The 5,767-nt window shown below is 32.8% G+C and overlaps 1 non-coding gene across 1 annotated transcript; it reads right to left on the reverse strand.

Annotated features, from left to right (window-relative positions):
- Nucleotides 1-4,265: 4,265 nt before the first annotated feature.
- Nucleotides 4,266-4,372, reverse strand: LOC132499695 (U6 spliceosomal RNA). The gene has a single exon (XR_009533924.1). It is a non-coding gene; the product is annotated as a U6 spliceosomal RNA (small nuclear RNA).
- Between the last annotated feature and the right edge of the window lie 1,395 nt (nucleotides 4,373-5,767).

Here is a 5,767-nt window from a genome sequence, read left to right on the forward strand (position 1 = left end):
TCAAGGCAAGAATATGAAATCTGTCAATGTCCAACTCAGCATAATTTTAATTGTACTTACAGATATAGGTTAGCACGTTAATATTTCACAATCATTTTCACCCTCCAAAAAGCCATCATCACTGAATAAAATCTTTTGAAATACTATTGAATCTCTCAAATTTTCTTGGAATTATAATAACTATAAATTTGTGCTTATAATTCACCAAGCAAATTTCCCTAGATTTCTTTCCATCATAAATTTCTGATAATGTGAAAATTATTTGAAAATTATTACATTTCTCATAATGTGATCTGAATCTCTATTTGTGTTTCCATAAGTAATAGTTTAAAATGTACATTAACATAGTCTGATATAACTTTATTTCACCACTAATGTTTTAATAGTTACAGTGAGAAAAGAGCTGCACAATAGTTTGAAGAAATGTACTTTCAAAAATTGATCTATTTAATATAATTTGCATGTTTGCTTTCTAAATTATAATTTATCTTTGATAACAAAGTTTTTTTTTGTATTTATGAATAACTGTGCAATTAATTTGTGTTTGTTTTATTTCATCTTATTTTGTTGTTTAGATGACAGCTGAGAAAAAACTTGTAGAAATCACCTGAATTAACATTACTGTTGTCACGTTGCTAACAAAGAAGATTGGTAAATGACAATGAAGAATTTCCTATCAACATTTTTTTCCTGTATTAAATAATTGTTGGAAAGGGGATTGTTGGAAATCATAATAAATTTAAAAAGTGTTCTCTATAGAAAAGGGAGGAAGAAAGAAAATGAACATTTCTCATTATATCTTCCAACTTTCTGAATCTCAGATCATAATGGTATATCCAAAAAAAGCCTTTTTCTAAATGAGTGTATGTGGAAGTAAGTTATCAGAAGAGGGTAAAAGAGAAAAAAAGCAAATAAAAATACAACCCTAAGGAGTTATTTGGTATATTCTGCTTCTAATCAAGTTACATTTTTAACTCTGTGTGGTAAGAGAACATTAAAGTGAATTGCTAAAAAGATATTTACATTCAAGATGCGCTTGACTATTTGGATAGAATAAAAATTGATAATTTGGATAGAACAGAAATGCTGACCAACCCAGACCTTTGTATACTGGAAGATGAAACTCTTCCTACACGTGCCTGTGCAGATTTCAGGGTACAATGCTTACTAGATTGTGCAAAATGTTCCTCCTAAAATGTTCCAGATTAGCACATGTGCCATGATATAGTAACTCCACAATTCACTGTCCAAACCCTGACAATTTTAAAAGTGATATGGAGAGCCCTTAATAATTAAAGTAATACAAGAATCACAAAGTGGGTCTGTCTCAGTCACAAATGAGTATTTACTCACTATGGTCCCAGCTATTTTGTAGATATATTTACCCAATCGTGAAATTACCTCCTAGTTTCTTTAACTCCATGAGTTATTATTTATTTGTTAATATACTCTGTCATATGGACGCTATTTCATCATTTTTTGTGTTTCTTTTATGACATTTTAGTCTGATTTATAATTACTTAAAAGCTATAATGCTCATATTTAAAATATATCTAAGATTATTTATTTAATATATGCTAAGCATTGTTTCAAACTTATTTCACAGCAATATTATGAAATAGGCATTATTCAAAGCAGAGGCTCTGAAAAATTTATGTTCATTACCTAAGGATACCCTGTCAATAAGAGGATCCATATTCTAATCTGGGTCTTTTTGACAAAAAGGACTAAACTTTTAGCCACTGGGCCACCTGTCTCATTCCTTCAACTCATCTGGAGTTGTAGATTTAGCTCTACTGAGTGATCTTCTATATCAATAAACTTAACTTCTCTGTGTTTCAGATTTATATTATCTGTTAAATAATCAGGATGGAAAACAAAACCACCTTGGAGATAGCAAAATGAAAACTGTCCTGGAGAGCTGGCTGCGTTATCTGAAGGAAAGAACTACCTAGCCAAAATTATGAACATCTCATTCATTCATCCATTCAATTCATTCAATCAACATTCCATAGCATAGAGATATATTAGTTAACTCAAACTATTAAATACTATGTAACAAGTTTACAAAGAAGAACAAAGCATACTCCCTGCCCTCAAGGAGTTCATCATCTCTTTGGGGCTACAACTCACGAGTATAAACTACGTGTTAAATGAAATAATAAAATATTACGGGAGGATAGAGAAGAGGTACAGTCTAAGGGCAGGAGTGAGTGTGAGCAGTGTGGCCAGTGGGAAAGAGAGGTCAGGGAATGATTTCTAAAGGAACCTCAGATGCAGTTGCTTTGGCTTTCACATGTGTGGAACTGGCAACTCTTCAATCTGATATGTTAGTTAAGGGAATCCCCTGAGTTCACCCGAAAGCACAACCATTTTTTCATCTCCCAAATATTCAGTTACATAGTCAACCACAAATAAAAAATAGAGCTACTATATGATCTGCATCTGTATTCCTGCCCTGCTACTAAGTTCATCAGTACCGCTTTTTAAAATTCCATATATATGCATTAGCATACGGTATTTGTTTTTCTCTTTCTGACTTACTTCACTCTGTATGACAGACTCTAGGTCCATCAGCCTCATTACAAGTAACTTAATTTCGTTCCTTTTTAGGGTTGAGTACTAGTCCATTGTATATATGTGTCACATCTTATCCATTCATCTGTCGATGGACATTTAGGTTGCTTTCATGTCCTGGTTATTGTAACCAGTGCTGCAATGAACACTGTGGTACATGACTCTTTTTGAATTATGGTTTTCTCAGGGTAAATGCCCAGTAGTGGGATTGTTGGTTCATATGGTAGTTCGAAGTTAGGTTTTTAAGGAAACTCCATACTATTCTCCATAGTGGCTGTATCAATTTACATTCCCACCAACAGTGCAGGAGGGTTCCCTTTTCTCCACACCCTCTCCAGCATTTATTGTTTGTAGATTTTTTGATGATGGCCATTCTGACCAGTGTGAGGTGATACCTCATTGTGGTTTTGGTTTGTATTTCTGTTATGATTAGTGATGTTGAACATCTTTTCATGTGTTTGTTGCCAACCTGTATGTCTTCTTTGAAGAAATGTCTATTTAGGTCTTCCACCCATTTTTGGATTGGGTTGTTTGTTTTTTGCATATTGAGCTGCATGAGCTGCTTGTACATTTTGGAGATTAATTGTCAGTTGCTTTGTAGCTTTGTAGTATAGGCTGAAATAATGGAACATGATTCCTCCAGCTCCGTTTTTCTTTCTCAAGATTGCTTTGGCTATTCGGGGTCTTTTGTGTCTCCATACAAATTGTAAAATTTTTGTTCTAGTTCTGTGGAAAATGCCATTGGTAATTTGATAGGGATTGCATTGAATCTGTAGATTGCTTTGGGTAGTATAGACATTTTCACAATGTTGATTCTTCCAATCCAAGAACATGGTATATCTCTCCATCTGTTTGTATCATCTTTGATTTCTTTCATCAGTGTCTTATAGTTTTCTGCATACAGGTCTTTTGTCTCCTTAGGAAGGTTTATTCCTAGGTATTTTATTCTTTTTGTTGCAATGGTAAATGGGAGTGTTTCCTTAATTTCTCCTTCAGATTTTTCATTGTTAGTGTATAGGAATGCCAGAGATTTCTGTGCATTTTGTATCTTGCTACTTTACCAAATTCATTGATTAGCTCTAGTATTTTTCTGGTGGCATCTTTAAGATTTTCATGTCATTTGCAATTAGCAATGTTAATCATCTTTTCATGTACCTGTTGGCCATCTGTATGTCTTCTTTGGAGAAATGCCTATGTAGGTCTTCTGCCCATTTTTTGATTGGGTTGTTTGTTTTATTGATATTGAGTTGCATGAGCTGTTTGTATATTTTAGATATTAACCCCCTTGTCAGTCACATCATTTGCAAATATTTTCTCTCATTCTATAAGTTGTTTTTTCATTTTGATGATGGTTTTCTTTGCTGTGAAAAAGCTTTTAAGCTTGATTAAGTCCCATTTGTTTATTTTTGCTTTTATTCCTTTTGCCTTGGGAGACTAATCTAAGAAAATATTGCTACAATTTATGTCCCAGAATGTTTTGCCTGTGTTCTCTTCTAGGACTTTTATGGTGTCTTTTCTTATATTTAGGTCTTTAAACCATTTTGAGTTTATTTTTGTATATAGTATGAGGGAGTGTTCTAATTTCATTGATTAACATGTAGCTGTCCAACTTTCCCAACACCACTTGCTGAAGAGACTGTCTTTTCATCATTGTATATCCTTGCCTCCTTTGTTGTAGATTTTTTTTTTTTAATACGGAACACTTCACAAATATTTGTGTCATCCTTATGCGGGGGCCATGCTAATCTTCTCTGTATCGTTCCTATTTTAGTATGTGTGCTGCTGAAGCGAGCACTGTTGTAGATTAATTGACTGTATGTGTGTGGATTTATTTCTGGACTCTCTATTCTGTTCCATTGATTTACATGTCTGTTTTTGTGCCAATGCCATGCTGTTTTGATTACTGTAGCTGTGTAGTATTTTCTGAAGTCTGGAAGGTTTATGCCTCCAGCTTTGTTCTTTTTCCTCAGATTTGCTGTGGCAATACTGGGTCTTTTGTTGTTCCATATAAATTTATTTTAAAGTGATGAATAAAGCATGCTCTTTGACCTCAGAAAAATTCTAATCAAAATAAGTACAAAAATGAGTCAGAAGGTAAGGATGTGATTTTGTCACTCTTGTCAAGCAAGCTATTCAAATCATTGCAAGTATGTGAACTGAATATGCTGCAAAAAAAAAAAAAGATGGTTCAATGATATTTGAAGTTTAATCTGGCACTGTCTTTGGGGATTTTTATCAATATTTCAGGCCAATACAAAAATAAGATATGTTTTACACATATCTGACTTCTAGATTTGTTCACAGGTTATGGGGATGGTATCTGTATTCTGGACTGACTTATTTGAAATAAACTACTGTGTCACAAAGGAATGGGAAAGAGAATAAAGAGCTCTATGAATTGTAAACTGTGTCTTACATGTTTTGTCTGCATAATGATAAAAAAAGAGCCATATTCAGAAAAAGTCCTATGTTTGCTTTCAAACAATTTTAAAAGATCAATTTAATGTGTAGGTAAAAGGGTGAGGAGGGATAAGCATTCCAGTTAATCACTTTGAGAAAAAGTCCAATGTACAGAGGAAATCAATACATTTCCATAGCAATAGACACTTTCTATTTAATTATACCCATGGTCCTAAGTCACCTGACGGCAGGAAGTTTCTTCCTTTTTTATTGCTGTCATTACTACTTAAAAGGTTTTCCTGATACAAAGTCAGCACTCAATCAAGACTTATTGAATGAACTAAATAAGAATAATGTTATAGAGTCCCAGACTGGTTGTTTGTGTTTTTTAAGAAAAAGACTTGCAAATGAAAGATACCACTGACAAAGTATTTCTAAACTTCAGAATTTTGAATCCAGCCTAATGCAGTTTGTATCAATATCTCCCTAAATCGAGTATCAAGAGCCTTACAAGTGCATAGAGATTAGAATTTTAGTAAATGTTACTGTAAGAATATAAATCTTCTATATAAAACATTGTTATATTACCTTATTTTGCAAAAGAAAAAACTATATGTGAAACAATCAATTTGTTCAAATGTTTCTAGGTTTTCTTTTTACTTAAGTTTTCTTAATAAGTTAAAAATATTTTTTATTATAAACTGTAGAATTAAGTTAGTCCCTTTTGTAGGCATGTAAACAGAAATGTAATTATTAAAAGTACACAGATGGAAGATATAATGTATACTAA

Source organism: Mesoplodon densirostris, chromosome 11 (assembly GCF_025265405.1).
Source record: "Mesoplodon densirostris isolate mMesDen1 chromosome 11, mMesDen1 primary haplotype, whole genome shotgun sequence".
NCBI classification, from domain to species: Eukaryota; Metazoa; Chordata; class Mammalia; order Artiodactyla; family Ziphiidae; genus Mesoplodon; species Mesoplodon densirostris.